The sequence below is a fragment of the Pteropus vampyrus genome, unplaced genomic scaffold (genome assembly GCF_000151845.1).
Source record: "Pteropus vampyrus isolate Shadow unplaced genomic scaffold, Pvam_2.0 Scaffold59, whole genome shotgun sequence".
Classification (NCBI taxonomy): Eukaryota; Metazoa; Chordata; class Mammalia; order Chiroptera; family Pteropodidae; genus Pteropus; species Pteropus vampyrus.
The window spans coordinates 5,327,143-5,343,624 of NW_011888840.1; positions in this window are offsets into that span (position 1 = coordinate 5,327,143).

Here is a 16,482-nt window from a genome sequence, read left to right on the forward strand (position 1 = left end):
ATACTTTATTAAGTCTCTAGACTCTCACTCAGCAAGTCCATCCATCTACAAACATTTTTTAAGCCCTCCCTTATATGAGATACTGTGCTAGCGGCTGGGTGCAGTAAATGATGAAGATTTGTAGTTTGGGTTAGAGTAAACACGATATCAGAAAAAATTTATGCTACCCTATGGGAATTTACAGTCTAATGGGAAAGCAACCCAAAAGCTCAACGGGAAAATGGAAAACAAACTGTGATATAGCCATGAAATAGTGTACAGCAATAAAAGGGAACAAATACTGATGCATGCTACGACATGGGGGAATCTCAAAAATAAATCAAGGAACCACCTGGGAAGACCAGGTGCTGTAGGCATAAAAAATAAAAATAAAAAAAATAAGAGTTTGTAAGCTGACAAGATCTTTACAATCTATGAAGTCTATGAGGGTTGCCTTGCCTAAAAAAATTTTTTTAATTAAATCAATCGATCAATCAATCAATCAATCAAAGAAAAGAAACCAGACACAAAGCGTATATACTCTGTGATTCAATCTATATGAAGTTCAAGACCAGGCAAACCAATCTATGGTAATAGAAATTATAACATTCGTTATCTCCTGATGAGACTGACCAGGAAGGAGCATTAAAGAAACTTCTGGAAGCTTGAAAATGCTCTATATGCTTGACTAAAGTGTGGTTGCACAGGTGTACATATATGCAAAACAAAACTCATCAAATGATATCTTTAAGATTGATGCAAGGTATACTTATAAATTATACCCCAGTTTTCAAAAATCTAATAGGGAACGTGACAGTGAAATGTGCATACTCTTGCTGTGCTGACCTCTCAGTCATTTTCTCCCCCACGTGGCTACCTCGAGAACCCCACACATGTATTGCAAGGCCACAGGCATGGCTGTGAGGAGCACGGGCACTGCCACGTGATAGATACAGGGGTAAATCTCAGCGCTACCTTCCTGAGGTGTGATTTCGAACAAGTCGCATAACCTCTCTGATCCTGAACTTGCTCACGTGTAAAATCAAGCCGCAGTGTACTGTGTTGTCGTGAGAATAAAATGAGAAATGAAGAAAAGACTTGGCATGCTTCCTGACGCATCGAGAGAGCTCAGAAAATAACTGGGGGTTATTATCATTATCGCTATTGCTGCGAGTCTGCCCTCCACTCCAGTTCACCTGGAGTGAGAGAAATTCAGAGAGACACAGACAGACAGAGACAGAGAGAGAGATACAGAGACAGAGAGTAGGCAGGCAGAGGAAATGGGTAGTGTCTGTGAACTCTCTTTTTTCCTTTTCCTTTTCGTCTCCCAGAAGTCTCTTGTAGGCAAGTTTGAGGCTGGTCGCGGTGGAGGATGTGGCCGACCGGACATGACTGGGAGCTGGCCTGCAGGCCCTCTTCACATGCAGGGCAGTAGCTGCGCTGCTGTGCCCCGGCCTGTGGACCCACTGTGGTGGAGGGCTGGGGCTCTGGTGGCTCCCTCAGCCACAGCCCTCACGAATCTGACCTGAGTTCTTCACAGAGCCACTGTGCCTTAAGGCAAGAGGTGAGGCCCCGTGGTACCTGCCAGCCAGCTGCTTCCATAATAGAATATTGATCTCCACCGAGAGAGTTGCAAGCCCCGCGCACCAGGCATCGGCCATTAAAGGCAAGCCCTCTGCAGATGGCAAATCCATCAACCATCGATTTGATATTAACAAGCAATTACAATGCAGTCTCTGTATTACCTGCACTTGGGGATGTCAAGGTGATTGTTTCAAGAGGAGAAAAAGGAAAAAAAACCCACAAGAAAACAATAACAAAAAAAACTTGATCACTCCAGAGCTGGCTTTCTAGAATTCTTTCCGATGAGGATGAAGCTACACGCTACAGAAGAATGAGCACTGCACTTGGAGTCAGGAAAATCAGTGAGCCTCTATCTGGAGATCTATATCCATCGCTTTCCTTCCTACCTTGTTCCTGAAGCAATGCTTCTCAACCCTGTCTGCGGAGCTTTTAAAACTCCCAGCACCAAGACCACATTCCAGAACAAATACATCAGAAACTCAAGCGGGGAGAGCCAGATATCCACAGTTTTTAAGCCCCCGCCCCAAGCTTCTGGTGTGCAGGAGAAAACCTTGAGAACATCAAAGTGAGGTGGCTGAAACCGGTGATCTTCAAGGCAGCGAGTTTCAGCCTCGCATGTGCACACAGGTCATTTGGAATCTTGTTCCTATGCAGATTCTGACTCAGTAGCTCTGACTTAGTATGTCTGAGATTCAGCATTTGTAACAAGCAACCAGATGACGTTGCTGTTGCAAGTCTTGGAACAGTATACTGAGTAACAGCACTCTAAGGTACTTTATCTCCCCAACATTTAAAAAAGTCTTCAACAGCACCATCCAATAGGGCTGTCTGCAGTGAAGGAGATGTTCTTTGTCTGTGCTGTCCAGCATGGTATAGAAGCTACTAGCCACTTGTGACTACTGAGCACTTGAAATGTAGGCTAGTACTACTGAAAAACTCAATTTTTAACTTAATGTAATTTCTCTATAACTGGCAATTGTATTTTTGACCCCCTTTCAAATTATTGAAACTTAAATGATTTAGTTTAAATAGCCACGTGTGACTAGTTGGTACCATAAGTCCAGAGGTTTTAAAACATGAAGCATATGACAGGCCTAAGAAAGGGTGTTCATAACATATCCATAAGCGGGATCACACATCCTCCCCCCACCCCGGGAATAAGGCCCAATTCATGGCAAGGCGTTCTCTGGCTCAAAGTAAGCCCCAAACCTAAACCCCCGTGAATAGAATGTGTTGGTTCTGGGTATATCATGAGAGAGAAGCAGTTAGAGATGCCACTGAAGAGGTGATCTTTGTACTGTGCCTCCTAGAATAGCAGAATGAGTTTGGGCTTTACCCCAAAGGCAATGGCCAAGGTCAGGCTAAGCCATCACGGCAGCACAGCAGAGGGAACCCCCAAGACCGCCCGAAGCGAGCGGGGAAGAGGCAACCAGGGGAGGTAACGTTTGAGCTGAGTCTTCATGGATGGGAAGAGGTTCACCAGCAAGCCACATCGGGGGAGGAGACAGTACAGAAGAGAGAAGGCAAACACGAGGAAGGACCGAGCACCGTGGGCGTGGTAGAGGGAGGGAGCGTGAGACTCGGAGGCCTTGGGGAGTCCAGCCTCAACGAAGGACAACAAAAGACGAAACGCAGCGATGGCTCGTCTTCCTTCAAAAGGTAACAGGCATTATTATTGAGAAGACGTCCTAAGAGGTGACTCCAAACGGGGCTACTGAACAGTTACAGAGGCAGCGCACTGCCCAATTCCAGGAGCGGCTCTGTGCATAAATACAATGTCAGTGGCATCTGTGGAGTTGTGAGCACTGCCACGTGTTAGTCTTTTAAATACAATTTTTGTTAAAGTTCTCTTGTTTAACCCCCATGAGAATAGAGCCTTCAAACTGGAGGCAACTATAAAATGAGCCCCAGTTTCCAGGGGTTTTGGTATCCTGAGAACTAAATGAGGAGAAGAATTACGGGGCTCCTACATGCTGGGTACAGTTCCAGTGCTTTAAATATGTCGCCTCAGATGTCTCAACATTCCTACGAGGAAACATAGCTGAGACATCAAGGCAGTGCACACAGATAGAAACTGTTAGAGCTAACACGCTGGCCGAGTCTTGATGGATTTTTACATCCATGCTCTGTCCGCCACTTGGTGATTTCTTAAAAGTGTAACAGGGGAAGCCATTCGTCTCTTTCCATGTTTTACAACCCTATGGGAAATCACTCATTTGCCCGTTATTAGGACACATACTTTGAGACATCACAAGGCTCTGATGTAGCTGAAGTTATATCAACTTACCACAGCGACACTGGTCATCTCACACCAATTAGAACCTCTGCATGGCAGCAGTATCCGCCTTAGATTCATTAGAAAGAGAAACTAATTACTTTAAAATTTCTATTTAGTTGGCACCTTATCAAAATATGACTACCCGGGAGGAAGAGTAATAAACTGGATCCATGGTGATTTATCACACCCTGCCAGAATCATAATTGTATGTTTGTGTATCTGTGGACCACCCTCAGTTGTCCCATCAGAAGCTCACTCAGCTTCTCTGTGTTACTTCTCAGTACCATCTAGGTCTCCCTGGGCACGCTAATGCACTCCAGTAGCTTTACATACCACGTACCTGCTATTTATTGCCAAATCTGTAGCTCCTTCCTTAACATCATTTCATAGCACCCAACACCTACATTCATCTGCCTGTGAGACTCTTCCACTTTCTGACTTAACATGTCCGAGACCAAACATACTCCCTCTTCCTACAATCTTGCTTTTTCTCTTGTGTATCCTTTGTCAGTGAATGGGACCGCCACCCGCATGGTCACGCAAGCCAAGAACCTGACTGTCTTCTTTGATTCTTCTCTCTCCAATCCTTCACCATCTCCAACCCTCGCTGCCATCTAATCACTCCCACATTTTTCAGCTCTATATAACAGAAAACATAAACAAACAAGCAAATAATTCCAGTGATTTAAATAACTCAGTTATTTAAATATCTTCCCAAAGTAGAAAGTCTGAGCTCAATATGGTGGCATAATAGTCATCAGGGATCCAAGCTCCTTTATTCTGCTTACCATGTAGCTTTCAGTTTCCATCCCAAGGTCATCTCACAGTCCAAGATGGCTACTGGAGTGCCTCCATCATATCCATGTTGTAGGCAAGAAGAAGGAAAAGGGAAATGGAGTAGGATGGGAGGGAGATTTCCGGCTAATTCAGTTTCCTCTAATCAGCCTTCCCCAGAATTTCACATTCACTCCTGCTAATTCTTATTGCCTATAACTTAGGGCCATGGAAGATTAATAAATATAATATTTTAGCTGGGTAGCCTTCTACCCCATAAAACATGAGGTTATGTTTCTAAGGCAGAAAGGGAGAACAGATCTGGGGATGCGACGAGCTGTTTCTGTCATCTCAAGTGTTGCCTCTACCTGCTTTAGATTTAACATACCTACCTGCATCTCTACATCACACCATCATTGATGAAGTTGAGGCCCGATCCTAAAGGAAGAGCAATTCCAGTGACAGCTGGAACCATGTGTACTGAGCGAGGAAAACAGTCTTTATCCAATTTAAAATGGCGTTTTCCAGTCTGCCTGCCCCCACCGAAAAAGCTCTTAGTTCAAAAGGACCAGTGATGTTAGAAGGACTAATGTCTCCACCTGCCCCTCAATTTAATAGCAAGAGATTCCACATGTCAGACAGGAAAAAGGGGTCGGAAGGAGAATGTGCATTATGATAAATAATTGATGTTAATACCAACAATAAAGACAAACCGTGGTGGGAAATGTCACAGCAGAACCAAGGAAATGTTCCACTGTGATATTTTGATTTCAGGCCAACAGACTCTACAATCACCCAACACAGTTTCATCAGGAATTCATCAATGTCAAAGCACCTAGGCTGCCAGTCTTTGGTGTTTACTACAGTGGGGGCCTAAATAACACCATCTGGCTTTGCATCCATCATCTAGCTCACTAGGGCTGGCTTTCTGTCATTATCTGCAGACAAAATGGAATATTATAATGGGCTTTATGCCTCTCCTCTACCTCAGTATTCTCATAGAACACCCTTACTTCTCTTTACCCCAGGATCTAACCCAGTGCCTGACCTGTAGTATCCCCAGAAATTAGTATTGCACTAAACTAAATTAAACACCAAGCTTCATCCTGTGGATTATTAATTCTTAGTTGTACTATATAGTCAAATACACAGTCATGCAAGTCACAAAACAACCTGTCACCCATGAGCCCGCACTGCCATTGTCCAAATGTAGTCAGTAAAGCAGAGCATCATCTCAAACAACTTCCGAGGGTCAAGTCTAGGTACCTATACGTACCAGCTGTGAGGCTTAGGTCAACCTGTTAACCTTTTAGTTCCTTATCTTCCAAATGGAAATGATAACATGGACCTGACTCTATGTTTTGTGAGGAATAAATAAAATAATCTATGTAAACGGCCAAGCACATTTTGTGGTTCTTAAGAAAAGGTAGTACACTGCCCAGCCTCCCTCAACATATGTTTTCCAGATGGTATTTAAAATATTTTAGACCTTAAAGGAACTGAAATTAACTATAAATACAATGAGAGAAATTTTATTGAGAAATTTACACACATTATCTGACTTAAACCTCACAACATACTTAAGAGAGAGCTAATTACCATGAGGAAAGGGAGCTCCAAGGTCGTCAGGATGACAAGTGTAAGAGTCTACATTTAATCCAGTGTCTATCCTATTGAAAACACTCAAGGACAGCAAATAAGTATTAGAATTGGGGCAAGACTGAAGAACGTTTAAGTTCTTTTCCAAATACTGTCCCAATTCTGAAATCTAATTTTTGTGACAAATAACTATATTCTATAGTACAGAAGTAAAGATGACTCCCATGCAGAAGCTGGAAGGATGGTGTGGTGGAAACTGATGGACTCAGAAATCATCGTGTGTGTGTGTGTGTGTGTGTGTGTGTGTGTGTGTGTGTGTGTGTATGCGCGAGCGCGCATGCACACACACGTGTGTGACATCAGTATCCTGAGTCAGAAGTATATGAGGAGTGAGAGGAGGAAGCATTACCTTATAATGAAACAGAAATGAGCCCATTGCTTAAACAGTGTATGCCAGGCATTGTACTAATAACTTTATATCTATTACCTGTAATCCACCCAGCTAAGTTGTGACGTTGGTTTGATATAATCTTTGTTTTATGGTTGAAAAACAAAGCTTAGAGACACTGAACATATATCCAGCTTCAAATACTGGTCTGTCTGATTCCCAAGCCCCTCCTGTTTTGACACTATTTGTGAGGAATGGAAATATAATATCTGAGTGGCAGATACAAAACATGGTCTGCCTAACCCATTGTGGTAGTTTTAAAATACGTCCACCAATTTTATGATACTCTTCCTTTCAAACAGTGAAGCCTAAATGTAGGTTGGATTATAATGCATAGACTATGGCAAAAGTGAAAGTGTGTGCCTTCTGAGACTCAATAAAAAAAAATAAAAAAAATAAAAAAACCAGTGTCTTCTCTTTTTCTTAGATCGCTCTGCGGGGAGCCAGCTGACATATTGTGAGGACACTCAAGCAGCCTATGGAGCAGTCCACACGTTGAGAAACAGGCCTCCTGCTAACAGCCAGCAAGCAATGAGGTCGTTTTCAACGGCCATGTGAGTGAGCCAGTTTTGAAAATGCATCCTCCGGCCCTGTCAAGCTTTCAGATGACTGCATCCCTGGTGGACATCTTGGTGGCAGCTTCATGAGAAACCTCGAGCCAGAACTGGCCAGGTAAGCTGCTCTGTAACTTCCGATTCACAAAACCTGGGAGATAACAGATGCTCATTTTTTTAAGCTACTAGGTTTTGGGATGGTCTATCACACGTGATAGATAACTAATACACCTATTGGGCAGTCAAGAAAGTAGTCGAGGAAAAGGTGGAACCAGCCCTCCTCGTCCTCATGCTGTGTTCTGTCCCCTCATTCTACCGTTCTGGCCACGGACAGTAAAGAATCAGGCCATGGAGTTCTTTCTGTGTCAACCCACTCTGCCTTGTGGTTGTCAGTGGTAGAGCCATTTCTCCTCAATCTTCAGAAAATCATAATCAGAAAGAGGAAACCCCCATGATTCTATAGCATAAAACCCAAGGAGATATGTGATCCATAAAGAACCTGTTAGCATGTTCTAGAGAGAACAACAGGGACTCAGGAATCATGGTGCCTGGGTTGGAGCTTCAGATCTGCCATTGACAATGTACGCATTATTTAACTTCTCTAAATCTTTGGTGTTCTCATTTACAAAGTGAGGACAATGATTTCCGATTCATAAGGTGATTATAATGATGTAAAAAACTCATTTACGTGGAGCTCCTAGCACATGTATTCATTCAACAAACATTTAATGATGTTTTAGGCACTGTATCAATTACTGGTGAGGGTAAGACACACAGCATCATACCCTCACAGAGCTTTCAGAGGAAAATAAACATAATCAAGTAATAATTTTCTCTAAAGTATGGTAAAATGTGTGGCACATAGTAGATATTCAATAAATATTTGAGTTTTCTTCCCTTTTACCTTCTCCTAGAGTCTGACTTCGTCATGGAGGTGATGTTCATGGTGGTGGTGGTGGTAGTTTTTCTTCAAGACAGCTCATTTGTCTTGTGACCTCTAAATCAAGGTCACGGCCTCCCTCCATTTCCTGCCAGAGTCCACAAAAAAAAAAAAAAAAGAGCCATAATCATTCTCCCTAACACAGATACTTCATTTTTAAAAGAACATATTTATTTTCTAATTCTAATAAAATCGACACTAGAGTCATTATTTGTAATAAATATTAGGAACTTAGATCTACCCAGTAATAATGGGCCTAGCTGCAATCCTTGATTCAAGGATGTACTCTAGATCTGCTTCGTGGAAGGACAAGGAAGGGAAGAGTGAAAAACACTTTTTTTTCCCCGAATTTGTTCTTGAACTACATCACCCAAAATGTGTACACTTGATGATTCAAATGACCACAGAATCCTCAGACTATTGTGAAGCCCAGTGGGTCGTGGTGAGTAGAAGCATTGGTGGCAGTCAGGAGACATGCTCAAATTTGCAGTGCTCTGTAGATGGTATCTAAGTCAGAAGACTGTCCTGCATCTCCTGATGGCTTGCTTTCTGCCATTTGTCTCTTGCTGGCACTGTTCCATGATGGTGGTGCTGTGGCCAGGAAAACACAGTGGATGTCAGGAAACCCGGGTTCTTTGAACTAATGGAGTGGTCTTTGTTCAGTTATGTTTCTCCTTCCTGAGGCTCAGTTTTCTTAGACATAAAGTAAAAGCAATGGATTTTATAAGCCTTTTTTCTAGATTTAAAATGATAATGATAATTGTCCCTTTCCAACAATAATTGCCACCACTATTGAGCGCTCTTCCTTATGAGCTGCTCTGGGCTTTATTTATATTGTTTTTCTAATCTTCGAACTAACCCTGAGATAAGCAGCATCATGATGCTCATTTTATAGGCACAAGTGGCTTGTTAAGTGACTTTCCCAAAGGAAGAGGCAGGGCTGGAGTTTGGACTCAGTTCTGTTCTGCTCTAAGCTAAGTGATTCTGGACCTTAGACTTACCAAATGACAAGTTATTCCAGAAATACTCAGGAAAAAGCTCATGTCATATGTCACGATGGAAGAATATAAAAATAGAAAATGATAATCACCCCACAGTGTGTTTTAATATGATTTTTATATCATTTTGTAATAGTTTAATGGTTTTTTCCACCTATCTCACTACTGAGTAATCTTGAGGTAGGCTGAATATCTGTGGACTCCATATATCCTAGGGGAAAAAATTTTAGTAAGACTTAAAACAAAAATATGTCAATAAGAATAAAGAGTACACGTTTAGCCTGGGAGGACCCTCTGAATATTTGTGAGCCCAGAGCACCTTGTTTATCAGGTCCATTTTGTTTAGCTCCCGTATAATCAGAAGTTAAGGATTCTCGCTGGACCTTAAAGATGACTTTTTTCCATAAGAATTGCCGAGTGCCTGCTATGTGCTGAGCAAAGTATCTGGACCTCTGTGCATACCTATTTCATTATCTCCCAACATCTAACCAGTGAAACAGGTGCAATGAACTCCATTCTGCAAATGAGAAAAATAAGAATCAGAGAAAAGAAAGGAATTTCTCAAGGTAATACTGCAAGTAAGAGGCAGAGGAGGGATTAGAACCCAAGACTGCCGAATTCCCTTCGCTGCATCAAGCTTTCTTCACGAAGATGCTAATCTCCCATTGCTTATTTGAAAAGACTTGCTCCTCTCCCACTTATGAAAAGGTCACTCTATCCAATAAACCCAGAAGCAGATATGAAACATGATGCAATGAAACCCAGGCAGAGTACTTCAGATGTGGACCGGGGAGCAGAAGCGTTCCTGGCAATGTGACCCTGAAACTGAGAAGGAAAAATCTTCCAAAGCCCCTGAAACTGGATATTTTCTCAAGCCCCACCTATAACCAAAAATAGGTTGTAAAGATGTAAAGATGCCAATATCTAGGAAACACCATAGTTAAGCATGCTGGAAATCTCCTGGCATTAGGGAGCGTGTCAACATTTCTGGAGAGTTAAAACAATGATTAAAAAAAAAAAAATCAGTGAAAAAAATATTTTTTAAAGAAACAGTGGACAATGGTTCAGTAGCAGATGGCCAAGAGAAATAAGAGCTACATTTTATTTGGAGTTTATTACATATACCCCTTAACTCCAGTATAGCCTCTATAAGGTAGATTGTTACTATTCCCTATTTGTAGATAAGGAAACTGTGCTTGAAATTCTTCATCTGCCCCTCCAGATCTTTCCTCCACTCTCCACACCTGGTGTATACTCTAGAAAACTGACATTTATGGACTACATCAATGAGCCCCTTGCCTTCGGGCTTCCAGTTGGGTTTAGTCAATAGCAGCCATCAGCAGGAAGATTGGAAGGTAAATGAATGACATCTGGCTTTTTATTGCTCCAAATCCTTTCCTGCCAGAACTTAGATTGGCTGCAACCTTCCACAGAAAGTTACAGCTCTCTCCAGGCGGCTCTTTCCTACATTTCTAACATCCCTCCAGACCCCATGAAATGCTTTCTTTCCTTGCCCTCAATCCCAGGCTCAGAGTGATAACGGCTCTCTGCAATCACTAGCTCTGAGATGCTTCACCATCCCTTGTGAATATCTCTTAGCTCTGCCTGAATCTTTGTAAATAGTCTTGTCACTGAACTGCCTCAATTGCCTCTTTTGAGTGTACAGGCTGGCTTCTTTGGGAGGGACCCTGACGGATGCTGAATCCAAGACAGAAGGATTAAGTCGCTTGCACAGAGTCACACAAATAGGGTGTTAGTTTAAGCAATGCTAGTTGCTATAGCATATAAATGCCTAAATCTCAGTAACTTCAATCGAGACACATTAATTTCTCAGTCGCATAAGTCCAATTTGGGGTTCCTGAGTGGCAGGTGGCTGTCCTCTAAGTGGTGATTAAGTAACTTGGCTCCTTCAACCCCTGGCTCCACCATATTCAACCTATAATGTGCAAGGTACCCCCAATCTTCGGCATCAAACTGAAAGAGGGAAAGAGAATGGGGACCAAAACATGAAGGTTGTGTGCCAGGCCTGGAAGTGGCCAATATCTCTACCATTCATATTTCATCAGCCTAAGCTCAGTCACATGACTGTCCAATTGGGAAAGGCCCAGAGAAGGCGTGTCCGGGAGGACAAAGGGAAGGGTTTGGGGCTGAGCTGGTTGTTGTCTACCTCAAAGAGTTGGTGTGAGAGCACAGACTCGAATCTAGAGCTTTCTCCCTCAAAACCCAAGGCCTCTAGTTCATGGGTGCATCGTGTATTTAATGCGTGCACCAAATAGCAAGATTTGGCTCTATGAGTTCAGGGGCAAAGCAGATAGAATGAGAACAATTTGAATAATGTGCTAGATTCAGCCCATGATTCCATCAAAAGTGGGTCAGGTCTGCCCTGGGAAGAGCGTAAGATAGGAAACAGGAAGTCTGTCTGTCTCAGTGAGCACCTGCCCTTCATAGCCTAAGCATCTCACTGCCCATGATTCTGTGAGTTTACCTTTTAAGGATACACATTTTTCTATCCTTCGGTCCCTATTTATTACATATTTTTATTTAATCATAAATGTTATTGTAACAGGATTATATGAGAAAAATATGCATTCTATGATTTACAGTCCCTTTTAGAAAACCTGAAGGGTGATTTTGATTCTATACCCTGTTTGTTTTACTCACTGAATTTAGAACTACCATCACGTATCCTGAATCTCCAGTCTGCTCCGACTGCAGAGCTGTCTCCCCACTCATGCCTCTGTGGACTTCTCTCTACTGCGTGTGAGTTTATGGTGTTAGTACCCACCCCCTGAGAATACGAACGGTGGAACTTTTCGCATTGCTGTGTAAATCTGAAGATTCACCACTCAATAAGTATTGACCTGTTGACTTCGCCCTTTTTTCCACCTCGTAGGCATTTCCAGTGATTCAGGAATTTGAAGAAAGAACATGCCTCGTAAAGGTAATTTTTTCCTCAACGAGTAACCTGGGGGACTCATGTAAAAATAGTCTGACACGGATTTGATTTCAAGATTTAAAAACAACATATTTGAATCCTGTCTCAGTAAGTAAAAAAATCACAAGCTCTCAGTTCACTGATTATCTCCATGGCACTCTTACTCATCATCTTTTGCCCAGATGGAAAAAAAATATGTGTTGGAGAAAGGAATTTCGAGCACTATGAGAGTACTATGGTTATGATTCTGTTGATATCGTCATTGATTACATGTAAGATAGTGTGGCCATCACAGTGAAGAAATCCCTTTTTCTGCTCTCAAGAATGGTACTTGTGTAGACAGACAATGCATGCATTATTAAACAAAGAAACAAGACAATTACTGATGGCAATAAGTGGTGTGAAGGAAATCGAATCCAGGTGGCCTGAGATGGGAGAGGGGCATGCTGCTTTAGATAGGTGGTTAGAGAAGGCCCCACATGACAAGAAAGAGTGGGCCAGGTGAGTACTGAGGGAGTCATATTCTAGGTATGAAGAGCAGCAAGCTCAGTGGCCAGAGATCAGGATGGTTTGGGGCAACTCAAGGAACAGCTCAAGGCTGTGAGGCTGCAATGGAGATGCTGGACATAAGGTGGAAAGGTGGCCAGGGGTGTTTCTGTGGCCTGTCGAGCCCATAGGTCAGGACATAGAAAGTTTAAATTGTGTCCTAAGAATAAAAGAAAACTGTAGGGGGGAGGGACTGAGCAGAAGAGAGTTGTGGTCTGTTTTGGGTTCTTTTGTTGGTTTGTTTTACTTTGTTATAAGGATCATTCTGTCCGTGGTGTACAGAATAAGCTTTGGGGGAGGCGGTGACAAGAGGCAAAGCAGAGAGACCAATTAGGAGATAAGAAATATCGTCTTGGACCAGAGTTAGATTTTGAGCTGGTGAAAGTGATCAGATTGAGAAGACTCTTCCGAATGGGGTTGTTAGGATCTGCCGATGGGTCTGTCATGGACTCTGAAGAGAAATGAAGAGTCTGGGATGACTCCCAGGTTTGGAGCTTTGGCACCTAGCAAAAAAGTCAGCTGTAGCCAAAACAGAGGCAACTGGGAGTACCTTTCGGCACCACCTTCTCCAGCCCATTAGTTTCAAAGGGTTCTTCTGGTACTAGCTCTAGTCAACAGGCATTCGATAATGCCTGTTAAAAGAAAATATGGGCCCTACCCTCAAAGAGCAAGGAGAAATGGATGTCCAAACGGGTCATCATGCTGAGAGAGAAGCCGACAAGGCATCCCGAGAGACAGTGAACCCAGACCGCGGACTCAGAAGGGCTTTTCGAGAAGGTGACACCTAGCTAAGACTCAAAAGGTAAATAAAAGCCAAAGAAGTTGTGATGGGCAGTCAAGCAGAGCCAACATGATGAGCAAAAGCAGGGACCAGCATGACAACAAAGCACACGCATTTCACTAGGACAAACTGTAAAGACAAAAGGTGGCCAGAGATGAGGTTAGAGATGTCAGCAGGTCCCAATCGTGGAGAGCTTCCATAAAGTTCCACAGAGCTTAGCAACTCCCCCATAAGCCTAAAGAGGCAGAGACATTGAAGAGTTTAAGTGCCAGGGTCAGACTTGCAGGATCACAAACTCAGTTTCTAAAGTGGCCCATATGGTAGCAAATAGGAAAATGTCTGTCATTCATTGCTTCTGCCACTCATTTGCCCTTGACTTTGGTTTCCTTGAGTTATTTTCCCTAGTGCATGTCTGTCATCTCATGGTCTAGAAAGTGTGAAGTCTTACTTTTTATCGAACCCCAGCATTCTCCCAGACAAGGCCTAGCGTGGAGTGAGAAATCTAAAGTGTTCCCTGATACATCGCTTGGTTAGGTATTAATCAAGCTTCTTGGAATCTCAGGAATAAAGATCCACAACCCCATACCCACCACCACTTCTGCACTCCTACAATCATGTAATACCAATTAACTCTTTATCTTAGAAACAGTGGCAACAGCTAAGTGAGAAATTCCAATGGCTGTCAAGTTATGAAAGGTTGGACATCAAAATTCTCCAAAATACTAATAGCTACCATTGATTGGGTATTTATCTATATGCCAGGCACTCATCTAAGCACAATTCAGGTAGTAATTCAATAAGTTCTCAAACAACCCTGAGAGATATTCATTTGACAATTGAGGAAACGGGCATGACTAATTAACTTGCCCAGAGTCATATAACTAACAAGTAGAAGAGCCAGGATTCAGCTACAGGCAGTCCAACCCTAGTGTTCACACACTTAACCACTCCACTATTTCTGATCTGGTCCTGCAGTCTGGAACATCGTTCCACCAGGCCTAAATAGTCACCACTCACTCAATCAATAAAAATTCACCAAGAACCATCTCTGTATCAGTACCTTGCTAACATTCTGAGGACACCAGCCAAGGTTTATCCTTAGTTCCAATGCAAGAAAGTCTACATTTATAGTTGGCCACAAAATGTATATTCCTACCTATGCCTTTTCTTAGGGGTCCCTTCCCAAAAGAAGTCTGTGGACCTCATGAAATTACACATAAGTCATGGATATGTATGTGTACTTCTTTCCTGGGGAGAGTCTATAGCTTTCCTCAATGATTAAACCTTATAAATTAATCTTAAATAAAATTTTCTCTTTCAGAATACTGTCCAAGTTCCACCAACCAAGTTCAACTCTTACCTCTTTTGAGAATACTTTCTCAAACCGACTTCTGATGGCATATGCATTCTGTAATATAGATTTGGGTAACTCCACCATGCTTATTGCCATAGAAACTGAAGCTTATAAAAAAGTTAAAAACAAGTTTGTTTCAATTACTAATATTTTAAAAGAGTGATGAGGACTCTTTCATTTACTGCTTATGCAAAGAATAAATACTCCGCCCAATGTGATGACCATGCATACATATGCATACACAGCACACATCCACCATACAGTCACCACACACACACACACACACACACACACACACACACACACACACACACACAAATTTGGCCAAAACAAATAATAAAAGGAGAAATTTTCAGCAACCTCCAAACCAAACAAAATAGGAATAAACCATGCCATACAATATTGATTGCAGCAAAGTGTGTGGGCAATGAAGCCAACTGCAGTTGGCTCTTATTCTTGCTAGTTGTAGGACCCTGGGCAAGTTCATTCATCAAGCCTCAGTTTCCTCATTTGCCAAGTTTCTCTTCTGTCTCACTTTACCCTATAAGGTTCTTAAGTAAGCCACACTCTCAATAAGACTCATTGAGCCCTTAGAGCTTCATTTTGTACCTTTTAATTCATTGGTTCAGCTTGTGCTAAGTTTGACTTCTAATCTGCCTAATCTATATGATTTGGAAAATAAAGTATGTTGATCTGTCTAGAATAGATGAGCATCTGCCTCTAGAGCCGAGGATCTTAATCCCACCTGCCTTCCTCATTAGCTGTAGCCATAAAAGTGCAGAGATGATCTCGCCCAAAATTCTCTTTCACCCTGGAGAAGCTGAGTAAAGCCTGGAAGAGTCATGTGCCTTGCCTAAGGTCACAAAATAAATTAATGATAAAACTAGGACTAGAACTCAAAATTTCCAATATCCAGCCCAGGGCCACTTAGCAAATGTTTACTGAGTTCATATTAATGTTCCAAGGCCTGTGGAGACAGAGATAATTAGAGCACAGTCCCTGCCCACAAATATTTCACAGTCTAGCAGATTTTATTGGACCCAGCATGTGACAAATTGGAATGCTCCCTACCCTCGTGTGAGCCTGGGTCTGAGAGAGAAGGTAAACGCATGGTGCTTTCCCAACTTGAGCTTTTGCAGAATTACCTCCCAGTCACTCCACTCACAATCTAAAGAGCTTCTAACTCTTTACCTGTACCAGTTCCCAGAAGAAACTTGCACAGTCAAAGCTGTTTGAAATAAACCTCATATGGAAGGTGAGGATGCTTCTGAGGAAGAAAATGTTGAGTGTAAGAGAAATTGGACCAATGGGCTAAACCTAAAGAAAAGCTATTACATATTTAGCAAGATGTCTAGAGGTAGGCATCCCAGACTGGTTCAATGGCTTCATGACTTCAAACCATTAAATTGATGTCACTCACCTTCTCTTAGTCTTTCCTCACAGTATCAAATTGGGTGCTGTATCTTTAGGTGTCATAATTTCACATAACCACATTTAAAAACAAGAAGCAAGAGGTGACAAAGGCATGGGGTCAGGGGAAACAGAGGAGAGAAAGAGAGAGAGACAGAGAGAGAGATGGAGAGACAGAGAGAGTGTCTATGTATCTTACCTTTTACAAAGAAGGAAAAGTCTGTCCTGGATACCCAGAGGACTTCCCCTTACATTTCATTGGACAGAACCAGGTCACGTGGGGATCCTGCTGCAAAGGAGGC